This window comes from Sus scrofa, chromosome 15 (assembly GCF_054392235.1).
Source record: "Sus scrofa isolate SSC_HxYL_T2T_F1_AM1 chromosome 15, Sscrofa_HxYL_maternal_Yorkshire_Landrace_v2.0, whole genome shotgun sequence".
Classification (NCBI taxonomy): Eukaryota; Metazoa; Chordata; class Mammalia; order Artiodactyla; family Suidae; genus Sus; species Sus scrofa.
The window spans coordinates 132,599,182-132,617,259 of record NC_139397.1 but is presented as its reverse complement, the minus strand read 5'-3'; the positions used below and the strand labels follow the sequence as shown (position 1 = coordinate 132,617,259).

Here is an 18,078-nt window from a genome sequence, read left to right as displayed (position 1 = left end):
ATCTTTTCAACGTTGTAAGACTCATCTGATAAATCAGGCTGTTTCTCTGGAGCTCTGCCTCCCTTCCAACTGCCTGGGAATCCACATGGTAATTAACAGAGCTGTATTTGTCAGCTTCTTCCCCACCCCCCACCCTCTCAACAACCGCCCCCCCCCCCCCGCCCCTTCCTTTGATTGGTCTTGCTCATCCTAGAATAACCGTAAATGGCTCTTAATTGCACTGAGCCCACGAGAGCCCTGGATACGGGTGCTCTGGGACTGTGTGCAGCTGGGGCATCTGGAAGGCTTGAGCTTTCTGGTTTGGATTGAATGCGGGGTGGGGGTGGGGATGACCCTGATGGGAACCCAGATTTGTGACTTCTCAGACCTAAAATCCCTGACGTTTTCTGGAAGGAGATCAAGATATTTTTTCTGATAGGAAACCACCCTTCCATTGGGGTGCCGGTCCCTGGTACCTGTGATCACATATTGTTACACGTGACCATGCTGTTTCCCGCCCCCGAGGGAGCTGTGCCCTTTGATGGTTTTGCAATAGAAGAGGTAGGTCAGGTGGTTTATGACTACAAACTGGGTCCACCCTTTTGAAGTCATTGTCCTGTTTAATTAGAAATGAGGTGAGATAAAGTCACACCCACGCTTGTTTATTACCACGTTTTTGTCATTGTTATTATTACATAACATGGGGCCAATTTCAGTGGACCTGAGTCACCGTTCACCTCGTTCCTTCTTCCATCAATGAGGTTTGTGGTCGGAGGCTACGTGCAGGTGGGCAATGGGTGTGTGGGCCCCACGTGGCCAGTCCTGGCTGTGGAAGCAAGAACCAGAAGACCACAAGCTGCTGCAGCCTAACCAAGCCTGGACATGTGGCAGGTCCTCAGGAAGGGGCCAAGCAGGAGGAAGGTCTTGGCGGAACCACCAGGATACTTTCTGTTCCTTTGTGCAGCCGAACGCACCTCGGTCCGTTGGCACTTAATTTTTATCCTTGCTGTTTTGCCAGCCTTGGTGAGTTTACCAGGAAGTTTGGACACCCACGTACTTGTGGTGAAGATAAACCCCCCTGCAGCTGAATTTGTTCTTAAACCAAGGCTGTGCCTCAAAGACCTGAGCTCTTATCTGTTGGTCCCTTTGCCAGTGATCACCTAAAACTGGGGGACTCCAAGGAAAGCTCTGAGTGGGAGTGACAACAGCTTGTGAGAAGAGAGTGGCCTTCAGACCAAGAACCTATATCAGGGCGTCTGCTCTTCCAACCCAGCCTTGTTAGTCTGTGAAAATAACTAAAAATACCCTGGCGTCTTATACTGCATAGACAGTGTCATCTGTCTAAAGTCAGCGAAGTTTCTGTATTTTTCCTAACGGGGAATGACGGTAGGATATAAGCTTAAGCCACTATCCATCTACTTCTCCCGGCAGAAGTCAGGAGTAATGTGTCAGTGAGGCAGTCAGTGTAGGAGCATGGGCTTCAATGCATTCCTTGATCTGGCCATTGATTAACATTTGTGGCTGAAGGGCTCCAGGGAGTAACATCTCCACAGGCCTTGTTTTATTTTAAGGAATGTGCCTGCCCCACAGACTTTGTTTGCTATAGAAAATGTGAATCTCTAGCCCACTCCTCAACTGATAAAAGAGGAAAGAGAGGAATGGTAAAAGAAAAGGACGAAAACAAAACAAAACAAAGCATTAGAACTTTCCGGACATTTCCAACCCCCAAATCCCTATTGGACAAGGACTGATATTAGTTGAGGTAATTGAGTAAGGCCAATGGGAGAAAACCACATCTTTCTGGACCCCACTTTAGTGCCCCTCCTCACCTTTAAGAGATAAAAATCCCTATAGGACAATAGAGAAAGGGGGGCTCTTCTCCCTCCTCCCAGCAACCCTGGGAGCCATCTGCTTTCTTTTAATAAAAACTTTGCTTGCTTGCTGCCTGTGTGTTTGCGGAGTCCATTCTTTGACTGCTGAGAACAAGAACCTGGACTCGGGTATCATCTTTCTGGTATCATCAGGGTGGGATGGGCTGTTTGGAGTGGAGCTGAGCTACCCAAAGACGTATTTGTGACCCTTGAGACAGGCAGCCTGTGAATGCAGAACCTTCTCACCTTTCAGGGGCCACGTTGACTTCTGGAAACCACCCCTGCCCCCCAAGGGGTCTTCTCCTGTTACGCTCTAGCTGTGCCCCCATTGTTGGCTCCTCAGTACACCTGGCCCTCCCCCAAGTATCCCGTCGTTAATATATTTTTCTCCCATCTTTCCAGCCAGTAAAATGACATTTGTTCTCTGAAGGCCCAGCCCAACTGGAAGTTAAAAAGAGGCAGGTGTTAGGTCAAAACCAGAGGAATTCAGTGACAAGTGTCAGTGATTTGAAGGAGGAACTCAGTGTTTGTGAACCCAAACTTATCATCATGGGTGAAATCTGAGGAAGAGGAGAGGTTTTCTGAGTGGAGAGGCCAGCTCAGCTGAGTGCTGTCCTGCTGGGCTTCCGAATACATCCATTCCTCTGGTCATTGCGGTTTGGGGTCTTTCCTGAATTGGGGTTGGAGCTGCCTCATCACCTTGGGCATCTAGAAACTTGCCATCTAAATTCCTGGGAAGGGGATAGGGTCCAGCCTGAGGGTTGTGAGGGTGGAGGCCAAGGCACAGGATGAGCAAGACTCCTTCTTGTCCCAAAGGATTTTGTGGCTCCCAAGGGCTGAATTGTTTACAGGCGCAAACTTTGGCATGAGCTGGCAGTCAGCATCTAGCACACCCTTGAGTTGCACAAGAATGTGGGCAAGGAACTGGGGCGCCCGTATGTCTCAGCAGCCTGACCGAGGTCAGGTAAGGCGGGGCCTTTGAGAAAGGATCTCCCTTCCAGCTGGCAGATCCTCAGTTGATGCCGAAACACCGGCTGCCATTCACACCACTCACTGGGCCTGTTCCTCTGCCCTAGTTTGGAAAGGTCTCTTCTTCCTTTCTGGTCTCTTCTCCTCCTGACGCTTCTTCCAGCCACAGAAAGCTGGGGGCAGGGCTTTGTGAAACACCCAGGTGGAGAAATGAGCAGAATGCACCCATCCTTTTCTCCATGTGGCTCACTCAGAGTATCCTCTCCTCTGTCTGTGCTTGTCTGTAAGTGGACGTCTCAGCTTATGTGGAGTAGGATTTAGTCATTCAGAGGAAGTGACTCAGGCCCAGTGTATCTCGGCTTTTGATTGCTGAGGTTCCAAATCATAGCATTTCATTGATGCCGCAGTCCTCACCTTCGTATTTTAATCTGTGACATGGTATTTCTCGTCTGTTTGCTTTAAAGTGACGCTTGGGGGACAGAAAGCACCTTTGAACATATGGAAACAAGAAAGGTACATGGAGGTTCCCAGGCTGGGGGTCTAATCGGAGCTGTAGCCGCCGGCCTACGCCACAGCCACAGCAATGCCAGATCCTTAACCCACTGAGCAAGGCCAGGGATTGAACCCGCAGTCTCATGGTTCCTAGTTGGATTTGCTTCCGCTGGGCCACAACAGGAACTCCAGAAGGATGATTTTCTGTTGAACTCCTGCCTCTAGGAGTTTTATTGTTTTTTCTGTTGAACTCCTGCCTCCAGGAGTTTTATTGTTTTTTAACCAAACATGGCCACTGACACTGTGCTTGTGGCTAATGCCCTCTTCTTAAAGGGGCATCAGTCACATTGGCTTCGGGCCCACCCTGATGACCTCATTATAACTTGACTAACTCTGTAAAGACACTGTCTTCCAAGGTCACCTTCTGAGGCACTGGGGGTTAGGACACTGGCATATGAATTTGGGGGCGTGGATACAATTCAACCTATAATGGCAGACACATCACTGATAGAGTTAAAAATAATTATTTCCTTTGGTGGTCAGCTGTGCACCCTGTGGCCATAGCAGTGTTTCAAGGGTCTGCCCTCAGGTAGAGGAGAGACTGGTAACAAATAAATATAATGTAGGTTGTATAGGGGCAGAAAAAAATTCCCCCTCCTCCCTTTTAGGTTCTTCGGCTGGTCTAATATTTAAATTGATGTAAGTCGGATTAACAGGAGAAGAACAAATTTAATTCCATATATGCAGGATTCCCATAATGATATGAAGGCTCAGAAGGCAACCACATAACTGAGGCTTATATATCAGCCTGAGCCAATAAAAGGAAAAGGGCTGGGGGTACAGAGGAAAAGCCATACACAGGAAGGCAGAGGAGGTGTTTGGAGAACAAAGGTTTCCCTGTGGTGCAGATAAGTGTCCTAGAGAAAAGATGATTATGGGTACAGGCCCCCTTTCCGATGTAAAGTGAAGCGTTGCCATGGAGGTAAAGAGCTTTTCCTGCGTCTGCTGGGTTTTGATTGCCTTTAGCACACAATAGTCCTTATGCCAAAGAGACCTGTTTTGGGGGTGGCAAAACCTGCCCCTCTTTCAGTTGTGATAAGCACTTTGAAGAAAAATAAGACGATGTGAGGGGACACAAAGTGCCTCTGGGCTGGGCATCCAAGACCTGAATGAGGTGGGGGATGAGCCTTAGGAAGGGCATCTCAGGCAAAGGGAACAGCACAGGCGGAGGCTGTGAGGCAGGAATGAGCTTGGTTTGAGCTTCGGACCAAGGAGGCCGGTGTGGCTGCAGCAGAGGGAGCGAGGAAAAGAGCTGTGCTATGTGACACTGAGCAGACAGGCAGTGACCAGACCACAAAGGCACAGTGAGAGTTTTGAATTTTGTTCTAAGAAGGATGGGGAATGCTTTCAAACTAATCTAGTAGACAAGGCTTATCTGTCCATTAGCAAGATCTGCTCTTCCCCTCTGGGTCCGCCCAATACTCCCAGTCTGAGCAGCTCACTTTTCCTAGGAGTCCTGAGCAGGCCTAGCCTTAAACCATGCCTCCCTTCCCCATTGGGAGAGTGATCTCCACGGGTCTCTCTTTTTTGTTTGTTTGCTTTTTTAGGGCCACAGCCAAGGCATAGGGAAGTTTCCAGGCCAGGGGGCTAATCAGAGCTGTAGCTGCCAGCCTGTGCCACAGCCACAGCAATGCAGGATCCGAGCCGCATCTACAACCTACACCCCAGCTCACAGCAACACCAGATCCTCAACCCACTGAGCGAGGCCAGGGATTGAACCTGCATCTTCATGGATGCTAGTCAGGCTTGCTAGCACTGAGCCCCAATGGGAACTCCTCCATGGGTCTGTTGATCTCCACACACATTGTAAACATAAGCCCTTCTGGCCTTTTGTCTAGACTGTGTTTTCAAGGGTGTTTTACAGTAAGCAGCCTTGGGAAATAGAGCTAATTCTCCCTCGAGCAAAGGGAGGCCGGCCTATCCCATCGTAAAAGGTTCAGGTTCCCTGGGCCTTTTGGCTGTCTGAGCAACACCACGGCAGTCAGCAAGAACAAGCACTTTATGAAAGGTGGCAGAAAGGGGAGCCAAGAAGACAGTGGTCGACCCATTTTCTAAGAAATACTGGTATGTGAAAGCATCTACTATGCTCAATATAAGAAATATTGGGAAAACACTAGTCATGAGAATTCAAGGAACCAAAAATCATAGCTGATGGCCTCAAGAGTCGTGTGTTTGAAGTGAGCCCTGCTGATCTGCAGAATAATGAAGTTCATTTGGAAAATTCAAGCTGATTACTGAAGATGTTCAGGGCAAAAACTGCCTAGCCAACTTCCATGGCATGGATCCTACCTGTGACACAATGTGCTCCGTGGTCAAAAAATGTCAGACCATGACGGAAGCGCACGTGGATGTCGAGACTACCGATGGTTATTTGCTTTGTCTATTCTGTGTGGGTTTTACTAAAAAAACACAATCAGATTCAGAAGACCTCTTATGCCCAGCACCCGTGGGTCTGCCAAACCTGGAAGAAGATGGAAATCATGACCCAAGAAGTGCAGACAAATGTCTTGAAAGAGGTGGTCAGTGAATTGCTTGCAGACAGCATTGGAAAGGACATAGAAAAGCCTTGACAATCTATTTATCTGCTCCGTGATGTCTTTCTTAGAAAAGTAAAAATGCTGAAGAAGCCCCCCGTTTGAGTTGGGAAAACTCACAGAGCTTCATGGTGAAGGTTCTGGAAAAGCTACTGGGGATGAAACAGGTGCTAGAGTGGAACAAGCTGATATATATGAACCACCTGTCCAAGAATCTGTTTAAAATTCAGACTTTTACTGGTGACAAATAAAAGATCTTATTTGTGGAAAAAAAAAAAAAAAAGGTCCTGGTTCCCTGCGTTTAGGGTTCCTTTCCTGAAACTCAGCCCAAGCACATGCAATTATCATTTGGCCCTCTTGTCATTATGATGTGGGATTTGGCATAATGATTGCTGATCTGCTGTTGCTGGATCCTTTGTCTCTGACCCTGGAGTCTCATGTCTTCTGCCAGCACCCATGAAATGTGGCAGGAGAACGTGTTAGCTTATTAGCTTGTTGGTCAAATCTCAGGTGCATCACAATTCTTGATGCCCATAAAATAGCTTTGATGTTGGCTTTAGGACTGAGAGCTTGAGCATGGGGCAGCCCTTTGGTGTCTGTGTGTGGTTTTTAAACTTTTTTCTGTTATTTTTGGAACTCTTCCTTCTTCCCCACCACAATGAAATCTACCAGAAAACTGATCAAACTAAAACTGCCCTGATCTAAGGAAAGGCAAAAACCTAGATGCCCCATCCTAGGCAGCCCCTCAGGCACCTTTGGAAAATCCACCCAATGTAATTCAAAAAACACTGTGTTGATCTACTAAAGGCCCGATTTTCCAGGGTGTGGGATCCCTTTCTCCTCCACAGTTCCCTTTCGGGAGCGCCCGTCCAGCTTGGATTCACCTTCTCTCACTCTCCTTTTTTCTCTTGTTTTACCTAGTAATGTCACAAGATTCTTGCCGTTATTGGAGTTTAGGTTCTTCTGCCAGTGATTAGTTGCTGTTCTGTGCGAGTCGTTTATCCTGTAGATGTGTTTTTTTTGTGTGTGTTTGTGGGAGAGGGAGAGCGTGTCCCCCTACTCTTCCGCCATCTTGCCTCCCACTCTCCCTTTTAAAATTCAAATTTTATATCTGGGAGTAATAAGACATTAATTCTTATCAGAGACAGATTGGGTATGTCTCAGCAAAACAGTTAATTTCCCTGTCGTTAATAGGCCAGCACAAACTAGTTTTTCAGAGGAATGGAATCCAGGACTAATAATCCTGGATAACTAATTGGGGTTGCAGAGTATGGGGCAGGGGTGAGAGAGGTGGGCCCTGGACGTTTGGGTAGAGCTGGAAAGTAGGGGAGGGAGAGTGCTAGAAATGAGGGGTGCTGGGAGCATAATAGATGATAAATCACATTTGAATGACTTGGTTTCCTTGATCCTTACGAACCCTTCCAGTGCCTCTCAAGCCCTGAGTGGGATCTGGCTGAGGGAGAGGGGCACTATTCCTTTCACATCTATTCTTTTTAAAATTAAATTGATTAATTATTTTATTTTATTTTTATGGCCACAACCACGGCATATGGAAGTTCCTGGGTGAGAAATTGAATCTGAGTCACAACTGTGATCTGTGAGGCAGCTGGGGCAATGCCAGATCCTTTAATCCACTGTGCTGGGCTGGGGAATCAAACCTGTGCCTCCACAGTGACCTGAGTGCTGAAATTGGATTCTTAACCCACTGGGTCACCTGGGCCACAGCAGGAGCTCTTCCTTTAATATATATTCTATATTGGGGTTCTGTGGGAGGTATCTTTTGGAAAAATGACTCTTCTGTAGAAATAAGTTTGAGCACTCATCTTCACTCTGTTATCTGGAGTTCTGGCAGGGGGTGTTAAAAAGGAAAGCAGGTGCTTATTTCATAGAGGACAAGGAGGGCCGGGGCACAGCAGAAAGGATTCCTGCAGTTCAGGCCCAGCTCTCCTGCTGTCTTCTGACTCTCCTGGTAATTTGCTGTGTGACCTTTGGCAAGCTCTGCCACTTCTCTGGGCCTGTTTTCTCATCTGACAGAGGGAGGTGTGGAGGACATGATCTCAGAAGTCTTTACGCTTAAAGGCCTGCGGACTGTGGAGCAGTGGTGTGGCTTTAAACCAAGAAACATTAAGTGCTGTCCTCCTGGGTATCTGAATTTTTAGGACTGTCCCCTCATTCATGCCCTTTGAGTGAGATACACATACTGTGGGAATGAGAGGTGGGGCATTTCTGAGACTAAGTCGGGTGGATTTGATTCCTCCACGCCATGTTTCCCGCCACATTCTAGACAAGCCCTGGCCTTCAGGCCCAATCCAGTTGTATTGGAATAGAGTCATGCCCACTTTTTAAATTTGCTTTTTAGAGCCGCACTTGCAACATATGGGCTAGGGGTCAAATCGGAGATGCAGCTGCTGGCCCACCCCACAGCCACAGCAACTCAGGATTTGAGCTTCGTCTGTGACCTACACCACAGCTCACAGCAATGCTGGATCCTTAACCCACTGAGCGGGGCCAGGGATTGAACCCACATCCTCATGGATACCAGTTGGGTTCTTTACCACTGAGCCACAAAGGGAATTCCTTCCCACTTGTGTTTATATATGGTCCCTGGGTGCTTTAGTGCTACAGTGCACATCTGAGTCATTGTGACGGAGGCCTGATGTCTCGTGAACCCTAAAACATTTCCTCTTTGGCTTGAGGCCATCCAAGTTTTGCCTTTGTTTTGGTGCTCAGAAGACTCGGCTCAAGGGCTTGTGTGGATTTACTCTTTCATACAAGGACACGTAACTAAGCCCTTGGAGGAGGGCTTCCCTCCTGGCCACTGCTTTAGGATACTTTGGAAGAAGACATCCTCTTTGGCCACTGAGAGACTCCTGCAGCCTTTTCTTTCATGAAGGCAAAACATTTTTCAATGACTGATGCTTTTTTCTTGGGAGAAATGCCTATATGATTAATGTATTATGTGAGATTCATCAAAATTAAAAAAAATACCCTCTAAATTTCCAAACACGTTAATGAACTCCAGCATGGATCAGTGTTGCCGAAATATCGGCTGCCTCTGTACACCGATGCCAAAGGGGAGACAGAGTTGGAGGAAACAGAAGAAGCAGCGTTAATTGCCAGGCAAAGAAGGAAATACAAGCAGGCTAGTGCCTCAAGGACTGTGCCCCCCACCTGTGGAGGGGGTAGTGAAGCGTCTTACAGTGTTTGAGGAGAGGGTGTGATCAGCTCATGAACATTTTCCTGATTGGTGGGTGGTGAGTTAATTGAGACTCAGCATCATCAACTTTCTGGTTCCATCCAGTCTGGGGTCGACGCGTTTGTGGGCAGCACGCAGCTGACTTCTTCCACCTGGTGGGGGCTTCAGCACCTGCAAAACAGCTCCAAGGACATGACTCTGAGTATTATCGATAGGCCTTGAAGAAGAACTAACTGAAGGTCCTTGACTTTGTTGAATGGCTGAACTATTAATAGTCTGTCTTGACTGTTTTCCTTTTTCTCTGTATTTTCTCACTTCTCTGATTAAATTGATTTTTTGACTAAAGTTTTTCTGTTGATAAAATGTAGGTGGAGGACAGGAGTGGGGGTCCACTCTGGGAGGGCCTCCCAGGGTCCTGCTCGGTTGCATTAGTGCCACACCACTGTTTTCCCTTCACAATCTGGATTTTAAGTGCAGAGGAATGGTTTTAGGGGCTTTGTTCGTATTAATGAAAGCCTGCCATGTTGATAAGGGAACAGGCAGATGCCTGACAAGGCAGAGGTCTTGAAAACTGGGAAATGGCTGCGGAGTTTAGAATTGACCAGGCAGCTTGCTAATTGGCTTGGCCAAGGGTCCTCCCTGTGTCTATAACAGCCAGTAAAGACTGGGGTCATTATAAACTGTGTGTTAACCAGTGAGTTTCCAGGCAATTACAGGACTACTTCCACTTCAGCTGTTATTTTGCCTTGAGGCTGTGGCATTACATCATGCTGGAGGCTTTGTCAGGGTAACCTCCCAACACTTGAGTGGGGGAGGCAGCATCTGGGGGCTCAGTTGAAGATTGTAGGGGAAGAAAATATGAATAGCAAATGAGATACTGGAATTGCAAGGAAAAATGTTTCATGAGGCTTGTTTTTTGTTGTTTTTTTTTTGTCTTTTTGTCCTTTGAGGGCCGCACCCACGGCATATGGAGGTTCCCAGGCTAGGAGTCTAATTGGAGCTGTAGCTGCCGGCCTACACCAGAGCCACAGCAACGCCAGATCCGAGCCACGCTTGCGACCTACACCACAGCTCCACAGCAACACCAGATCCTTAACCCACTGAGTGAGGCCAGGGATCGAACCCGAAACCTCATGGTTACTAGTCGGATTTGTTTCCGCTGCACCACGACAGAAACTCCCGAGGGTTGAATTTAAATGCACTTCTTGGAGTTCCCATTGTGGCTCAGCAGTAATGAACCCAACTAGTATCCATGAAGACACAAGTTCAATCCTTGGCCTCTCTTGGTGGGTTAAGGATCCAGTGTTGCCGTGAGGTGTGGTGTAGGTTGCAGACTTGGCTCGGATCTTGCATTGCTGTGACTGTGGCGTAGCAGGTGCAGCTCTAAAAAGACAGTACATACATACATACATACATACATAATAAACTTCCATCTGTTGCAGGAAAACCCTATTGTCATTGACAGGTGACATAGAGAATAAGCATTTTGGGCTTCTTTTGAAAAGGTCAGTGTGGCTCTGGGTTGTTTTCATAGGGGTATAATATGCCAGAAATGTGCTTGGAATGATTAGGGAAGTAGTTTAGTTTCCAGCTACATATAGATAGCTGGAAAAGGATAGAGGTAGTTTAGAGAAGATGTGGAGTAGAAAATGGAAATATGGAAAAATTAGAAAGTAGGAATCAAGCAATGGGGGAGCTGGGGTGAACAAGACACCCCGCATAATCTGATTGTCAAATCAGATTCGCATGGATCATGGATCATACCTAGTACCAAGCTTTACTAATACTTTCAAAGACACGGATGATGGAGAGGCTTGGGAGAAGCAGAGGGAGCTCTGGGATGTTGAGAACGTCTCCCTGGGGCATGCACTTCTGACTCAGAATCCTGGATGAGTCTCAGGGAGGTTCACCGAGTTACCTCACATAGTGCAAAGCAGATCAATTATGAAAGAGCCCCACTGTATATACCCTCTCATTATTTTGCAGCAAATGTGATATTTTTAGGGGGCCATATCCCAGGGATGTTGGGTGTCTTGAGTCCAAATAATCCTTTGGCCAGAGGCCTCCTGCTAAGGGCATTCTGTAGACAAGGCTTCTTCTTCCTAGCAAATATTCTTAGTCTAGTTAGTGTTTGTCTAATTAGTCTAGTTATCATTAGTCTAGTTACATGGAGGTTCTTTTGATAAGGAAGATAGATGGGTCACCTGCTTTCATCCCTTTCTGGGGGTTGGGGGAGCTTGCCCATCCCTACCTCCAACACACACACACACACACACACACACACAGAGCCAGTAAATGAACCACAGGCCAGCCCTTTAACTCCTTCCTACTAGAGGGTGAAAGTGAAAAGGCCTGGGATTATTCAGGGTCAGGCAGAAGTAAACAACTTGACTTCTAGAAAAGAAAGAAAGAACAATTATAACTTGGGTCCCTGGTGATAAAGTGTGTAGGAATTGTAATTACAAAAAGGGTTATCACTGTAATAGAAGTATTTTGGTTTAAAAAACAGAAAACTTTCAGATTTGGGGGGTTGTTCATTTTTCAGAGCAAATGGTAACTTCCCACTTTCTCTGTTCCCTGGCTCTCTGCTGAGTCTCTACCTGGCTCTGCTGGATGTTGTGGGCCCTGTCCTCCCCCCGGCCCCCCCTCTCCTGCTTGTCATCTTGTCATTTTGTGCTTACCCTGTGCCCCTGCTCTTCCTCTTCTTTGAAGACCGAAGCAATCCTGGAATACAGAGTAAACGTCCCAAAGAGGCAGCAGTGTTTTCAGCTAATATTGAGACACGCACAGGAACTTGCAAATTCAGACAGGATTTTCAGTTTAACAGAATTCATTGAAATCAAATGAGCTGAGGTCTGTGCCTTGCCATCCAGAACTCAGTACTTCTTTAAATAAATTCAAATTACAGTGATACCCATAACTACACTTTTCTATTTCTGAGGTAATTAGATTCTCATTTGGATTAACAAAGGAAGCCGTAAAAATAATCCTTCTTGGGGAGTTCCCCATGTGGCTTATCAGGTTAAGGACCGCACTAATATCCATGAGGACTCAAGTTCAATCCCTGGCCTCACTCAGTGGTCTGGGGATCCAGTGTTGGTGTGAGCTGTGGTGTAGGTCACAGACATGGCTTGGATCCCTCATTGCTGCGGCTGTGGTGTAGGCCAGCAGCTATAGCTCCAATTCAACCCTTAGCCTGGAAACTTCCATATGTCATGGGTCCGGCCTTAAAAAACCATAAAAAAAAAATCCTGGAGTTCCCCTCGTGGTGCAGCGGAAGCGAATCCGACTAGGAATCATGAGGTTGTGGGTTTGATCCCTGGCCTGGCTCAGTGGGTTAAGGATCCGGAGTTGCCATGAGCTGTGGTGTAGGTGGCAGACGCAGCTCAGATCTGGCGTTGCTGTAGGCCGACAGCAACAGCTCCAATTGGAACCCCTAGCCTGGGACCCTCCACATGCCACAGATTCGGCCCTAAAAAGACAAAAAAATATATATCCTTCTTGGAGGGTTAAATTTTCTGTTCTGATTATAAAAGAAGTACATGACCATTGTGGAAAATTTAGAAAGTATAAATCACCTAAACATAATCCTACCCTGGGATAAACACTGTTATACTATTTTATTGCATTTTCCTTCTGCTTTTTTTTTTTGAGACAAAAAAATACATATATATGGACAGAGATGTGTGTATGTGTGTATATATATATATATATATATACACACACACACTACACATATTATGTATGTACACCATTATATAAATTATATGATATATGTGTGTATTATACATACCATTGAGATATACACTTATTTCAAAAATATGTTGTAATAAGTATATCTAGCCTACTTTAGCACTCATCACTAATGTATCACTTAAGTCTTTTTTTTATCACCTTTTTGTGTTTATAATTAATGCTTTAAAGCACATCATTTGCACTGACTTTTTGCATTTCAGATTTCTTTAGAGTAGATTCTTAGACCTGAAATTCATGGATTAAAGATTTTACCCATTTTTATATAGTCTGATATATACTACCAAATGCCTGTCACTATCTGTGAAAAAATAAAGTGACATCAATTTTATAATTCTCAGTGTTATTACAAAAGAGCCCCTTTCACAACCCCCTTCCCAGCATTGAACGTTTTAATCTTCTCTTATTTTCAATAGATAATTTGGCTACAACAACACAAAATTCATTGTTTCACTGAGAATTCTTAAAGGGTGAAGTGTTATTTCATCCTTCAAGACCCTTCAATCCTTTTGTGAATTAGCTCTTGATGGCTTCCGTTCTTTTTTTTTTTCTTTGTCTTTTTAGGGTTCCACTTGAGGCATATGGTGGTTCCTAGGCTAGGGATCGAATCGGAGCTACCGCTGCCACAGCAATGCCAGAGCCAACATGTCTGTGACCTACACCACAGCTCACGGCAACACCAGATCCTTAACCCACTGAGCGAAGCCAGGGATCGAACCTGCATCCTCACGGATACTAGTCGTGTTGGTTACTACTGAGCCACGACGGGAACTCCTGGTTTCTGTTCTTTAGTATAATTTTTCTTTCTATGTTTACCCTTTGCTATATTTGTATCAGAGACTTTTTCTGGTGTGCTGCTTGCCTTATTATTTCTTCTTCATGAATAAAAGTTTCAGGTTTTTATTCAGTCAAATTACATATTTTTCTGTTGTCTCAGAGATCTCAAAAGTAATAGGACGTTTGTCTAGGTGTAGCTATCAGTTAAGTGAGACAATAGGTATGAAAGCTTATTTATTTGTTTATTTATTTAAATTATTTTTTTGGCTGCCCCTATGGCATACAGAAGTTCTGGGGCCAGGGATCAAACCCAAGCCACAGCAGTGACCTGAGCTACAGCAGTGACGATGTCGGATCCTTAACCCACTATGTCACGAGGGAACTGTCACCTGAAAAGAACCTGCAGTCCAGAGTGTTTTCTTCAGGGGTTTGGATAAAGAGACATCTCTTTGCAAGCTTTGCCCTACTTGAGCATGTGTTTGTGTTCATAGCACTTTTCCATTTGGCCACACACCAGGTGCTCATCAGCCACGCATGGCCGGTGGCTGCCCTACAGCACAGCACAGGGCTAGATGCTCAGGGGCAGCGGGACCTTTGAGATGGCCCTCAGACTCTGGATTCAGACAATCCACCGTTACGTCCGAACTTGCTCAGTATTTTGAAGAAGCAGCCTTCCTTGACAGGACCCACTTTAAAGTAATTGGCTGCTGCTATCTTGTCATAACTTCAAGTCCCCCCTTTCCTCTCCATGTACAAGAATTTAGCCTTATTATCCTTTGCCTTTAGTGACGGCAGCTAATTTTCTTCCCTGCAGAGGCCTGAGCAGCAGAACGGGGGATGAGTTCTGGCGTGTTGATTAGGAATAACAATGTCACAGGAAAACATCAAGGCCTGTTTCTCTCCATTGGCAGCATTAGCCAGATCACATCCTGAGTTTGGCCCTTCCTTCAAACCCCCAAAGCTATACGTGGACTGGAACCACCCAAATGAGACAAAACCAACTTGAAATCTCCTTGCTTAACAGCTCTGCTCTGTGGCTTTGTTGGCACACCTCCACAGCCGGAGCTGGGAGCTATCCCGTGGCTTAATCTGGTTAAAACCAGATAAAGAATTAGGTCAGGGGCCCTTGGCTGCAAAGCAGTCTGTTTCCAGAACTCCAGTGGAGCTGTGGCATAAAAATAAGCAGGGAAGCGTTGGAAAGGCACTACCTGGCATTTGCATTTGCCTTGTTCTAGGTCACACTTTTAGCTGGCCTTCTAGGTCAGAACACAGGAGCGTGCATGGGACAGCGGGAGTGAGTTAGCAACCAGGCAGGGGGTGCCTTTCCCAGGTGCCCCAAGCAGTAAGTGCAGGCTAATATTTGGGGTTTGAGGCTCTGCGGGGTACATTCAATCAAACCGCCCAAACTGCCAGTTACACTCCATTATCTTTTAAATATTAGAGTATCTGGGTTAGGGGTCCAGGGGCCTATCAGTCCGTGCAGCAGGCTCAGCTCACGAAGGCCCAGCTTTCCCTGGGATTCAGAGAAAGGGTAGGTGGAGAGCTCTGGAAGGCTGGTGGGGAGGAGACCCCGATACAGATCTGTAAGCCAGTGGCTTGTTCCTGTCTCACTGAGTGGGTGGGTCTGAAGAAGTTGGGAGACAGAGACAGCTACATTGGAGTTTGACCCGAAAAGGCTCATTGCCACGGGTCCTAGTTCCCGACGTCCAGGCTTATCCTAGAGCAAGTGTTCCAGAGTGATGAGAAGTCTGGGCAGAAGCCATGAGGCCAAGCCTTGCCGGGAGATGTTGGAGGGTCTGCCAACTTCCGGACCCCCAAGGGCTAAGTGCCAGCTCCCTGGGAACCAGCTCCTCCTTGGCCTCCACTTCCTACCCCTCCTCCCCTCCAGGGTTCGTCCTGTCTGTGGTTTATCCTCTAATGCACTGGGTTTCTCTCTCTGTCATCTGATCTGTGCCATTTGGGCCGAGGTGGAAGCAGAGCGCTAATGAGTGGACTGGCTGTCTAGGAACAGGGAAATATAATCCTTTCTTTCCCGCTCACACACCACGTGTGGTGGACGGAGAGAATGGGCTTTTATAGTCCTGACAGAGGATGCCTCTCCTGGGCGGGAGGGCTTGACACTGTCCAGACCAGCTTTGAGCTTCCTCAGCATAACCGACTCTCCCCCCTTCCCACCGGCCCCTCGCACTGGGATCTGGTTGCTGGGCAGTGAGGGGTAGTGAGAGGCAGCTGGAGAACAGGGCCTGTCTGTCTTCTGGACCCGAGTGGCTGGCCATGCCAGAGCCGCTTTTGCAATGAAAGTCCCACATGTTATGTTCCATTTCTTTCTTTGTGTCCCAGTTTCTACATTGGTGACAGGGAAAGGGAATGTCATGGGCTAAATTTGGACCTAATAGGTGCTTAGGCACTGGGAGGAGCGTGGATTGTGGAGTCAGAGAGACTTGAATTTAAGTTTTAGGCTCCTTACTTAATAGCTGTGAGGTCTCTGCTGAGTTGTTTAACCTCCTAGGGCCTCACTTAATATCTCTAGAAAGGGATGTATAAACCCATCTTCTCAGATTTTCTCATGAAAAGAAGGACATTAATCAAGTGCCTGCGATGGTGCCTGCCCTACATTATCTTAGTATCAAGTATGACTTAAAGAGACAATTGTGAAAAGTACTTTTTAAATATCATGTTTGATCAGGCATAGAGTAGAAGAGGGGAAGAGGTGAATGGATTATTTTATTTCTTCTTTCTTGAATTTTTTCTGTTTCCCTAAAATATGAGAATCAAAATATCTTGATTATCTAAACCTGCCTTGTTCAGAATATACATGGATTAGAACCCAAGTGGCTTTTTCTGATAACTTTAGTGCTGCTTTCTAGATTCAACATGGGCACTCGGTCACCAGCAAAAGGTGGCCTTTCTGTCGTCTTCATTTGAGTTCAGCCAACCCACTGGGACGCCTGCTGTGTACAGAGGACTGTGTATGGAATGGATGAATCCACAGAGGGTTCTTGAATCTATGGGGCCCATGATCTAGTTGCAAAAGAAACACTACAAATCCCTGTGTAACACTGTCACAACAGGAAATAACTCTACAGTAGTTCCCATAAAGGAACTTAGGGGTTTCAAAAGAAGCAGCAGTTACTTTCAATTAAGAAAGGCGAAGGCTTCTCAAGGTGGTGACATTTGAGCTGAGCCTTGCAGAGTGACTTGGCTTCATGGCTGGGATGAGGGCAGGAGTGAACCTGCTCAAAGGGGCAGAGGGTCAAGGTGGAGAGCCTGTCTGGGGTTGAAACTTGTTGTCAGTAAGCACAGGGCATCACTAGAATTCCCTAGGAGAAGAGTGACCCAATGTGACCTTCACAAGGTGGGGAGGAGACTGGAGGAATCGGCTTCTGGAAGCAGAGGGACCATGATTGCAACTGTTCAGGCCACTTAAGGCTGAGGCAGTAGGGACAGAAAAGAGGGGAATCTTGTGACGGAGGCAGAATCCACAGGAGTGGGAGACTGATTTGGATTCAGAAGGTGGGATGGAAGGGGAGTGGGTAGCAGATGGCCACCACGTTGGCAGCTGTCAGAGGGCAGTGCCGGCTTGCGGGAGTCAGATTGGGCTCCGTCTCATCCAGTCAGGTGGCTGGGTCAGCAGCCCATCCATGTGGAGGCATCCGGCGGAAAGGTGGAAATGGCAGGACCTGGAGCTGAGGCTTGGGGTCAGGGCAACAGAAAGAGGCTTGGGAGTTACTGGTGGGGAAGTAGAGACCACAGAAGCTGCGGTTTTTAGAGGAAAATATCTAGGGAGGTGGAGATGAGAAGACCCAATACAGGGCCTTGGGAAAGAACTGCAAGAAAAGAAGAGGCAGAGGAGGATGAGGATCCTGCAGAGGAAGGAGGAGAGTGAGGGATTTTAGCTGGAGGAGGCACCTAGGGGCATCAGATCCCAGACCTCCCACTGGCTGACTCCAGGCAAGATGCTGGGCACCCCTTTCCTCTGCAGCCTGGGGACACTGATGTCAACCCCACCCCCAATGAGTGTCCCGAGGGGGCACCTGGTGGACGTTCATTCTTTTTCCCTTTTTCCAGGAGCCTCTGGGAGGGGTTGCGAGAAAGGGAGGCTATTGGGAGTCAGGGCTTTAGGAGAGAACTAGGAGACCCCGCTCATCGGTCACTAGCGAGATGGGGAAGGTGGGGGAAGTCCTTGAGCGCTTTCCGTGGGAAGCAGATCTGAGGGCTGATTGCGGGGGGCGGCGGGTGCCTAAGGGGTGGAGGGGGAAGTGAGAGCAGCAGGCGGAGGGCCCGCTGTGGAGCCTGGCGGAGAAGGGAGGGCGGAGAATGAAGAGGAGCTTGAGGAAGTAGTGGGGCCACGGGGGAGGGCGCAGCGGCCGCTGTGGCAGTGAAACCACCTGTCGTCTCAAGGAGACGGAGCTAGCTCCCCGCAAAGCCCTTCCTCTCTCGAAATTGG

General features: G+C 47.3%; 1 protein-coding gene and 1 pseudogene across 3 annotated transcripts in view; both read left to right on the top strand.

Annotated features, from left to right (window-relative positions):
• The window catches only part of MREG (melanoregulin), a 64,752-nt gene that overhangs the window by 32,130 nt on the left and 14,544 nt on the right, over window positions 1–18,078 (top strand). The window lies entirely within an intron of this gene.
• Window positions 5,307–8,868, top strand: LOC146396132 (small ribosomal subunit protein eS1 pseudogene; annotated as a pseudogene). Its single transcript, XR_014829337.1, has one exon. The product of XR_014829337.1 is annotated as a small ribosomal subunit protein eS1 pseudogene (transcript).